The 11,720-nt window shown below is 40.2% G+C and overlaps 1 long non-coding RNA gene across 1 annotated transcript; it reads left to right on the top strand.

Annotated features, from left to right (window-relative positions):
• Positions 1-367: 367 nt before the first annotated feature.
• Positions 368-8,243, top strand: LOC121868484. Its single transcript, XR_006089409.1, has 2 exons — positions 368-621; positions 7,365-8,243. It is a non-coding gene; the product is annotated as an uncharacterized LOC121868484 (long non-coding RNA).
• The last annotated feature ends 3,477 nt before the right edge of the window (positions 8,244-11,720 follow it).

Below are 11,720 nucleotides of genomic sequence, written 5' to 3'. Positions count from 1 at the left end.
ACACACATACACACAGTCCTCCAACACACACACACACAGTCCTCCAAAACACACACACAGTCCTCCAAAACACACACAGTCCTCCAACACACACACAGTCCTCCAACACACACACACACACAGTCCTCCAACACACACACACACACAGTCCTCCAGAGCCCTCCAACATGCACAGTCAGCCAGGTCCCACACACACACCCTCCACTGCCCAGTGTAGGAGCACAGTGTTGAGTGGTTTATGGGCTGACCATAATAGCTAAGATAATATATAAGTAACTTAACTGATGAGGCTGAAGTAACATGCTGGGTGTTAAGTCTTGCTCAAGGTTCTCTCACTTCTCCATTGGCCTTCAAGTACACCAGCTGTCACCTGCAACATGCTTAAAGTTGTAATTTACGTAGAATGAAAATTAAACTTGCAACTTCCATCTACCACTACACCACGTGTACTCACTGTCCCCAACTGTTTACATAAACCATTACCTCCACACTAAAACTATAGCATTTTTAGATCTCATGGTGTTGTCCCGACCTCCGTAAAGTGTCATTAATGCAAGAACGAATGTAAGTGTCGTCAAGACCAACACATGTGGTAACTCCAACGAGAACCAGGTCAATAAGGTAAGAAATAAGGGATTCCAACATATGGTGAGAGTCGGTTAGATTAGGTCCGGTTTATGTTTTTATAGGTTTTTTTTTTTTCATTCGCTGAGCCAATATTTTTTTCGGGAAACACCACCAAAAAAATCTATAAAAAACGACCAATTTCCGACGGAAATGGAGGTCATAACCGATCTAAACACAAATACGCTAATATTATTTTGTTTTACTTTCTAATTGTTGTGTGAACATACAAATGGACCTTTTTACACCAGGAGACAACCAAGGAACCTCCAGGTTACGTTACGTTACGTTGTTAGGTTAGTTATGGTGCTTTTTGGTTGTTGACCAATGGGTTTTTCCGGTTGTAAAATCCATGGTTGTCCACTTTTAAAAAATTACCAGGAACCTTAATGTTACGGGATTTAATATATACTGTATTCTGAAACGTCTCGCCCTCTAGCCTAGCCTAGCCTAGCCTAGCCCAGCCCAGCCCCGCCCGGCTCACTACCTCACCTCATCCGGTTCCCTACCCCGCCCCGCCCCGCCCCTGCCCCTGCCCTGCCCTGCCCCTCCCTCCCTCCCCGTCTGCCTCTGCCTCGCCTGCCCCTGCCTGGCCTCACCTCGCCCGGCTCCCCTCCCTCGCCTTGCCTTGCCTTACCTCTGCCCTGCCTCTAGCCCCTGCCCGGGCTCCCTACCTCGCCTCACCCCTGCCCGGCTGGCTCCCCACCTGCCTCACTCCCCGCCTGGCTCCCTTTACCTCGCTCCACCCCCGCCCGGCTCCCCACCTGCCTCACCCCGGCCCGCCCCTACCTCGCCTCACCCCGCCCGGCCCCTACCTCGCCTCACCCCGCCCGGCTCCCTACCTGCCCTCACCCCGCCCGGCTCCCTACCTGCCTCACCCTGCCCGGCCCCTACCTGCCTCACACCCCTGCCCTGGCTCCTCACCTGCCCACCCCGCCCGGCTCCCTACCTGCCTCACCCCCTGCCCGGCTCCCCTACCTCTGCCTCACCCCCGCCCGGCTCCCTACCTGCCCTCACCCCGCCCGGCCCCTACCTCCACCCCGCCCGGCTCCCTACCTCGCTCACCCCGCCCGGCTCCCCACCCGCCCCACCCCGCCCGGCTCCCTACCCTGCCTCACCCCGCCCGGCTCCCTACCCGCCTCATTCCTCCTGGCCCCCTACCCCCCCCACCCCGCCCGGCTCCCCTACCTCGCCTCACCCCCGCCCGGCTCCCCACCTCACCCCTGCCCGGCCCCTCTACCTCCTCCCCTGCCCCGCCCCCACCCCTGCCCCCCTACCTTGCCTCACCCCGCCCGGCTCCCTCCCTCGCCTTGCCTCACCCCGCCTGGCTCCCTCCCTCGCCTCGCCTCACCCCGCCCGGCTCCCTCCCTCGCCTCACCCCGCCCGGCTAGAACCTTTAATAAATTGTTTCAACTCCCAGAAATCGTAACTAAAGAGAAAGCAAAGAACTAGCCAGTAAAAATACATCTTAATTCCGCAAAAAATACTTCTATTTGTGTTAAATCTAGTGAATGCGGCGCAGTTGTCAATGGTGAATACAGTGGTGGTGATGAACTGCGCAGTTGTTGAGTTATGACCACCCGGCTCCCCCATAAGTGTGTTGGGCTTCGAAGCAAGAAATAAAAAATAAATAAAACGGTAATCTAACCCAATCTGGTCATTGTACTCACTTACTGGTTAATTATTACCTAAATACTGATGAACGGTTTACGCTCGTTACTCACTACCGGCTCATAGTTTAGGCTCGTTTGTCATGACTCATTTGGCGGTATATTTGACTAAAACATTAAGAAATTACTGGTTAGACGTTAGAGAGCCACTTAATATAATACTAATGTATTTGTTTAAGCTGCACAGTAGGTACCATGGGCCTTAGAGCCCAGTGAAACGACCCTATGAGGCAATTGAACTGTAACAACCGGCCGGCAAGTTTTGGACTTAAATCAGCATTTATTACGCCATAATTAAGTATATTAAACACTACCCAAAAGAATAACCATTTCTCTTGGCCATTTGGACTGTAGGCAGTCGGGCAAAAAATGTACACGTATATAAAGGAGACTAGAGGAGCGGCGCTTACCTGCCTGTCAGCTGCAGTCAGTGAGTGGCGAGTGGTCGGTGAGGAAAGGGACGAAGGCCAGTTAGTCGAGGCCTTATATGTCAAGGTTCACAGTGACGTCACGAAGCTTCACTGAACCATTTTTTTGCTTCATTGAATCATTTTTTTGCTTCATTGAAGCATTTGAAGCTTCGAACTTGTATATACGTTAAAATACGTAAAAACGTCAAATTTGTGGCCCGATTTAACTTTTCATTAACTTTAAGGGAATAATACAACGAAAACAGTGTCCCAGAAGGAAAAGAAAAGCAAAAACAAAGCAAAACGGCTCTGTGAGCGGCAGTTTTTGGAGTAACTATTATATTTAATCACAGAAAACGGAGCAGATATTTAATCATAGAAAACGGAGCAGGAGTAACTATTATATTTAATCACAAAATGGAGGGGTAACTATTATATTTAATCACAAAATGGAGGGGTAACTATTATATTTAATCACAAAATGGAGGGGTAACTATTATATTTAATCACAAAATGGAGGGGTAACTATTATATTTAATCACACAAGACGGAGCAGGGGTAACTATTATATTTAATCAGTGTTCAGTCGCAGCCAATATATTAAATATTGACCTCATAGATAATTTTTCTATTAAATTTGTTTATATCTTGACAGTCTTGGTCTGTCCTTCACTGTCGACAACAGTATTGAAGTAGTTAGGTTGGTTGGTGATATAGAGATGAACCATTAGCTCTGAGGGTGCAGTACCAGGCCGGTCTCAGTCAGGCCAAGTTATTCTATTTCATGTTTTCTTGGGCCTTTATATGTTAGGGGAGTCCCTCCATGATCCTTGTGTCACTAGAAGGATGATCCCCATCTTTTTTGTTTCTAGTTTTTATTGTGGGTTTTTATTATAGTTTTGGTAATATTGGATATTTTTGTTATTTCTCCTTTATTTCTGCATATATTTCTTTTTTTATTTATTTATTTAGTTTATTTTGTATTTCCTAATTACTAGTTAAAAATAAATAAAAATTTACCAATTGTTCACTCAATTATTTAAATAAATTGTATAAGGATTTAATATTTAAGAGAGAGTCACTTTGGTAAGGGAAACTATGTTAAGTCTTGTTAAGTTTATTTTACTCTCTCCTCTTGGTCACAGATCGTCTTGTTACTTCACACTCTAGTGCCTCTTGAGTTATTCTAAAGGTATAAACTATATTTACTGTGTTATTACCGTACATATGGTGGTCCTCAGTCCACATTCCTGCCACTAGGGTCCAGGTACAGGGTGTATTAATATACCTTCTCAGTGGAAACTTTTCTTTTTTTACACACACTGTACTGTACGTCGCCGCTCTTCAGTGACTACATCACAACACATTCACGTAAATAGTTCTCAGTTAAATCAGTCGTTGTAAACAAGGAAATAAATAACTTTCTCCTATTATAACTGACTTTTAACTCACCCTGTTAAAGCTACATTTATTAACATCAGTTGTAACATTAATGAGGGACATCTGTACTGTACTGTACTGTACATCAGTTGTAACATTAATGAGAGACATCTGTACTGTACTGTACTGTACTGTACATCAGTTGTAACATTAATGAGAGACATCTGTACTGTACTGTACTGTACATCAGTTGTAACATTAATGAGGGACATCTGTACTGTACTGTACTGTACATCAGTTGTACCATTAATGACGGACATCTGTACTGTACTGTACTGTACATCAGTTGTACCATTAATGAGGGACATCTGTACTGTACTGTACATCAGTTGTACCATTAATGAGGGACATCTGTACTGTTCTGTACAGAACTGTACTATACTGCACTGTACTGTTCTCTACTGTACTGTTCTGAACTGTACTGTACTGAACTGTACTATACTGTACTGTACATCAGTTGTAACATTAATGAGGGACATCTGTACTGTACTGAACTGTACTATACTGTACTGTACATCAGTTGTAACATTAATGAGGGACATCTGTACTGTACTGTACTGTACTGAAATGTACTGTACTGTACTGTACTAAAATGTACTGTACTGTACTGAAATGTACTGTACTGTACTGAAATGTACTGTACTGTACTGAAATGTACTGTACTGTACTGTACATCAGTTGTAACATTAATGAGGGACATCTGTACTGTACTGTTCTGTACTGAACTGTACTATACTGCACTGTACTGTTCTCTACTGTACTGTTCTGAACTGTACTGTACTGAACTGTACTATACTGTACTGTACATCAGTTGTAACATTAATGAGGGGCATCTGTACTGTACTATACTGTACTGTACATCAGTTGTAACATTAATGAGGGACATCTGTACTGAACTGTACCGTACTTTTCTGTACTGTACTGTTTTGTACTGTGTTGTGCTGTACTGTACTGTACTGTACTGTTCTGTACTGAACTGTACTATACTGTAGTGTACTGTGCTATACTGTACATCAGTTGTAACATTAATGAGGGACATCTATACTGTACTGTACATCAATTGTAGCATTAATGAGACATCTGTATTGCACATCAGTTGTAGTATTAATGATGGACATCTGTACTGTACTATTCTGTACTGTGCTATACTGTACTATTCTGTACTGTGCTATACTGTACTATTCTGTACTGTGCTATACTGTACTATTCTGTACTGTGCTATACTGTACTGTACATCAGTTGTTGCATTAATGAGACATCTGTACTGTACATCAGTTGTAGTATTAATGATAGACATCTGTACTGTACTGTACATCAGATGTACCATTAATAATGGCGTTACAGCTACATTTATTTCTATAAATTGAAGGGTAAAGTCTACATATCTCCCTTAATATTGATGTAATTGATCTGAAATTCATTATGAGCAAAGAAACCTTAGCTTAAAGTGCCACTTTGTTCAGTGTTCTTATGAATGCAGCAGATGAGAGCTAACAGGCATTAGTCGATCCATAGTTTACCATGATGAGGTGTATCAAGTGAAACAAGTATATGGAGCAAGTAACAACATCACTACATTATAAGATGTTGTAACTGATAGACTAAGGTTAGGATATAAGTACCTCTGGCAGTATGTTCCTCAAGCAGATGTGAACAACACTATATGTAGTGTGTGGCCAGACATATGGCCACACACTCTGGCAGTATGTCCCTCAGGCAGATGTGAACAAGACTAAATGTGAAGTGTGTGGCCAGACATATGGCCACACACTCTGGCAGTATGTCCCTCAGGCAGATGTGAACAACACTAGATGTGAAGTGTGTGGCCAGACATATGGCCACACACTCCAAAACTACATCCTTAAATGTGTGAAAATAGAACCTGAATATTAACCCTCAAGAACAGTACAGAACAGTACAGTATAATATGGATCAGTACAGTATAATATGGGTCAGTACAGAACAGAACAGTACAGTACAGTACAGTACAGAACAGTACAGAACAGAACAGAACAGTACAGAACAGAACAGAACAGTACAGTACAGAACAGTACAGTACAGTACAGTACAGTTGTCCCTCATTAATACTACAACTGACATACAGTACAATACAATACTGTACAGTACTGTATAATATAGATCAGTACAGTACAGGGTTAAAGCTTCACATATAACAAAGACAATGTTGAATCTTGGTCGAACAAACACTAAAACAGTCACCAGGAAAGTGATCTGGACAATAAATACTGACTCCAGTTTACTGTATACGCAATGTAATGAACTAGTGACCCAAATTTATATAAAATACTCGTCTCTATGAGTTATTGGCAGTCACCTTCAACCCTTGCCATCATGTTATTTAATAATATTCTATCTAGAATCATTTCCAGCAATAATTACGGTCATAAAACAGTAAATTATCATAAATATTACCTTGGCTCCTCCCCGGGCGTCGTCCAGACCAATCTAACATTTGGCTCTCAACTCAAAATATAAACCAGCCATGGAATCTTCTGCTCATTAAATTCCATAAATACAAAAACCTATTATTTTAATGCATCTTTACTCATAATGAATTTTAGGGCAATTACAGCAATATTAATTCAAGATATCCACATACAGTATCTGAAGACCAGCCATTACTGTACACATGTTCTACAATATTGGGGTTAAAATAAAATATTCAGCAATAGTTTAAATACTTATATGTCATTCTGTAAGATATTAATGTTTGTGGCACATCATGGCCAAACATAAAGTGTATACAGGCAGTCCCTGAGTTACGACCGTCCGACTTACCATCACCCGCACTTATGAACGGGATCACATTCACTGCAATTTTTTTAATTAAAATCCCAATTTTTTCATTAGTTTATAATTATATATTGTTTAACATCACTTTAATTACATTATTTTTTATATATGGGATATTATTGTTGGGCTTTAACCTAACCTAAACTATGGGTCCAGGAACTTATCCCTGTTGTAAGTTGGGGACAGCCTGTATTAACATAAAACTCTATATTCATGTCCACAAAATTAATTCCATTCTTGTAGCAATCATTTTAAAAAAACCATTGTTAGATAAACACAAGCCAGTACTATTAGGAAAAGTTGTATATAAGAACAGCAAATATCTTAATACTATATGCTAATTTCAACAAGTCTTCTGCTTGACATGATTTAAAAACAAATTTTAACCCAGAGTTTGACATTTCAGCATTGGCTACTTTAAGAAAATGACTGCCCAAGGATGAATTTATATATAACCAAGAAGAGTTACCTAACTAAGGTACAAGATGCTAACTGAACAATATATTAAACATGATATTATATACAGTTAAGAGGTGTTAAAGTTCATCTGCCCCATAACACCAGGTACTATATATGAACCCTAACCATTATTTACCAGACAATGGTACCATATATCTGTAAGTGATGAAAGAATATATTTAAAACATGAATCAAAACTTCCAACCATTTTAGTCAAGATAAAACATCAAAATATCTCGTCAGAGTTGAGCATAACTTATCCAATTTTTACGTACAAAGTTCAAGAGAGATTGAAGAGTTTCCGTGAGATAATGACAACACCTTGACTATAACAAATGGTCTACCATCACTGTACTACTTTACTAAGATGATTTACTACCCGTGTTAATGTACGTACTTGTGATAAAACTTACGTCACGTGTAAATAAAGACAGACGAACACAGTTGACACAACTACTGATGCACAAATTATAGTAAATGAGAGTTCATCAATGTTCAACACAACTTATCCAGTAAAGATGAAATTTTAAAGACATAGATGATAAGTTTAACCTTTGCTTACTACTGTACTGTAAACAACATTATTATTATGAGTGATATTTAACCAACACCAAATGTCTACACTAAGGCCATGGTAGAAGAAATTTACATCTTACGAGCAGATAATTATAACTTGTGCTTAATATCTATAAAAGTGGCATTTGTCACTTATCTTTATTTCTGGTACATTCATAGAGTTTGTTCAAGTGGTTTTATATTGATGTATATCACTGTATTCAAGTTTATGTGTCACATTTACCTTCTGTTAAAGTCATTCAAACATTTATTGAATTCTGTTTTTCTTTTTCATGCACAAGTTTATGACGTTTGAGAGTACCCTTCTGGGAGAAACATTTCCCACATTCCTTACATTCAATATCCTTCACACCATTGTGTTCAAGAATGTGTCTTGAGAGTACTCTTTAGTGCAAAATGTTTCCCACATTCCTCACATTTAAACTGCTTTATACCATTGTGTACAAGAATGTGTGTCTTGAGATTACTCTTCTGGGAGAAACATTTCCCACATTCCTCACATTCAAACTCCTTCACACCATTGTGTCCAAGAATGTGTGTCTTGAGAGTACTCTTTAGTGCAAAATGTTTCCCACATTCCTCACATTTAAACTCCTTTATACCATTGTGTACAAGAATGTGTGTCTTGAGATTACTCTTCTGGGAGAAACATTTCCCACATTCCTCACATTCAAACTCCTTCACACCATTGTGTATAAGAATGTGTTTCATGAGATTACTCTTCCGTGAGAAATATTTCCTACATTCCTCACATTTAAACTTCTTTATACCACTGTGTCCAAGAATGTGTGTTTTGAGATGACCCTTCCAGGAGAAACATTTCCCACATTCCTCACAATCAAACTCCTTCACACCATTGTGTCCAAGAATGTGTGTCTTGAGAGTACTCTTTAGTGCAAAATGTTTCCCACATTCCTCACATTTAAACTTCTTTATACCATTGTGTACAAGAATGTGTGTCTTGAGATTACTCTTCTGGGAGAAACATTTCCCACATTCCTCACATTCAAACTCCTTCACACCATTGTGTATAAGAATGTGTTGCTTGAGATTACTCTTCTGGGAGAAACATTTCCCACATTCCTCACATTCAAACTCCTTTATACCACTGTGTCCAAGAATGTGTGTCCTGAGATTACTCTTCTGGGAAAAATATTTCCCACATTCCTCACATTTAAACTCCTTTATACCACTGTGTCCAAGAATGTGTGTCTTGAGTTGACCCTTCTGGGAAAAATATTTCCCACATTCCTCACATTTCAACTCCTTTATACCATTGTGTACAAGAATATGTGTCTTGAGATTACTCTTCTGGGAGAAACATTTCCCACATTCCTCACATTCAAACTCCTTCACACCATTGTGTATAAGAATGTGTTTCTTGAGATTACTCTTCTCAGAGAAACATTTCCCACATTCCTCACATTCAAACTCCTTTATACCACTGTGTCCAAGAATGTGTGTCTTGAGATGACCCTTATGGGAAAAATATTTCCCACATTCCTCACATTTAAACTTCTTTATACCACTGTGTCCAAGAATGTGTGTCTTGAGATGACCCTTATGGGAAAAATATTTCCCACATTCCTCACATTTAAACTCCTTTATACCACTGTGTCCAAGAATGTGTGTCAGAGATGACCCTTATGGGTCATTCCTCTTCTGAGATTACTCTTCTCAGAGAAACATTTCCCACATTCCTCACATTCAAACTCCTTTATACCACTGTCCAAGAATGCCCTTGAGATACCCCGGGAAAAACATTTCCCACATTCCTCACATTCAAACTCCTTTATACCATTGTGTACAAGAATGTGTGTCTTGAGAGTACTCTTCTGGGAGAAACATTTCCCACATTCCTCACATTCAAACTCCTTCACACCATTGTGTACAAGTAAATGTCTCTGAAGAGCAGACTTGAAGCCAAACTGTTTGCCACATTCCTCACAGGAGAACTTTTTATCTCTGCTTGACATTGTGAACTTCTACTTAGTTACACTTGGTCTTGAGATGTGACATCACAGTATCTGAAACAAAATATTTTGCCTTAGATGATATTCTTATAAAAGTACAATTTATAAATGAAAACTACAAATGACTAAATCAATTTGTGTAAAATAAGAGTAAAAATAAAATAAAATATTATATAAAAAGGTTATATTAATTTACACTGCGAAGATGCCGGAAAACCAGCTTTTTGAAGTGAGACAGATTGTATGACTATGGAAACACAGACGAAGGCAGAGTATTCAACAGTGTGAGTAAAGAAGGATGTACTATAATGGGTTATTATAGTGTGACCCACAGCCACACAGACACAGTTTGGCTGTGTGAGTAAAGAAGGATGTACTATAATGGGTTATTATAGTGTGACCCACATCCACACAGACACAGTTTGGCTGTGTGAGTAAAGAAGGATGTACTATAATGGGTTATTATAGTGTGACCCACATCCACACAGACACAGTTTGGCTGTGTGAGTAAAGAAGGATGTACTATAACGGGTTATTATAGTGTGACCCACATCCACACAGACACAGTTTGGCTGTGTGAGTAAAGAAGGATGTACTATAACGGGTTATTATAGTGACCCACATCCACACACAAACTTAGGCCCAGTATGGGTCAATAGGCCAGCTACAGTTTCCACCATTCTTAACTGTGGGCACCGTGGGCATGACGAGTGTTACGAGCCCACGGCCTTGATGGTGGTACACAGGACGATAAATCCACTTTACTTACTTACTGTATTGTGTCTTAGTTATTACCTTAACACAGCCATATATAATGTTAACTTACCAGGAGGGAGGGAGGAAGGCCCACAAATTAACATTTACTAACAATAATAATCCAGACGGCCACGTTAGTTGTACTGTGTCTTAGTTATTACCTTAACACAGCCATACATAGTGTTAACTTACCACGAGGGAGGGAGGAAGGCCTACAAATTAACATTTACTAACAATAATAATCCAGACGGCCACGTTAGTTGTACTGTGTCTTAGTTATTACCTTAACACAGCCATACATAATGTTAACTTACCAGGAGGGAGGGAGGAAGGCCCACAAATTAACATTTACTAACAATAATAAACCAGACGGCCACGTTAGTTGTACTGTGTCTTAGTTATTACCTTAACACAGCCATACATAATGTTAACTTACCAGGAGGGAGGAGGAAGGCCCACAAATCCAACATTTACTAACAATAATAAACCAGACATTACGTTAGTTGTACTGTGTCTTAGTTATTACCTTAACACAGCCATATACATAATGTTAACTTACCAGGAGAGAGGAGGAGAAGGCCTAAAATTAACATTTGCAACAATAATAAACCAGACGACCACGGACACTGTGTCTTGAATTATTACCTTAACACAGCCATACATAATGTTAACTCACCAGGAGGGAGAGAGGAAGGCCCACAAATTAACATTTACTAACAATAATAAACCAGACGGCCACGTTAGTTGTACTGTGTCTTAGTTATTACCTTAACACAGCCATACATAATGTTAACTCACCAGGAGGGAGGGAGGAAGGCCCACAAATTAACATTTACTAACAATAATAAACCAGACGGCCACGTTAGTTGTACTGTGTCTTAGTTATTACCTTAACACAGCCATACATAATGTTAACTTACCAGGAGGGAGGGAGGAAGGCCCACAAATTAACATTTACTAACAATAATAAACCAGACGACCACATTAGTTGTACTGTG

Source organism: Homarus americanus, unplaced genomic scaffold, assembly GCF_018991925.1.
Source record: "Homarus americanus isolate GMGI-L3 unplaced genomic scaffold, GMGI_Hamer_2.0 scaffold39711, whole genome shotgun sequence".
Lineage (NCBI taxonomy): Eukaryota > Metazoa > Arthropoda > Malacostraca > Decapoda > Nephropidae > Homarus > Homarus americanus.
Note: the sequence above shows the minus strand (reverse complement) of the source record. Positions and strands in the feature narration are given on the sequence as shown.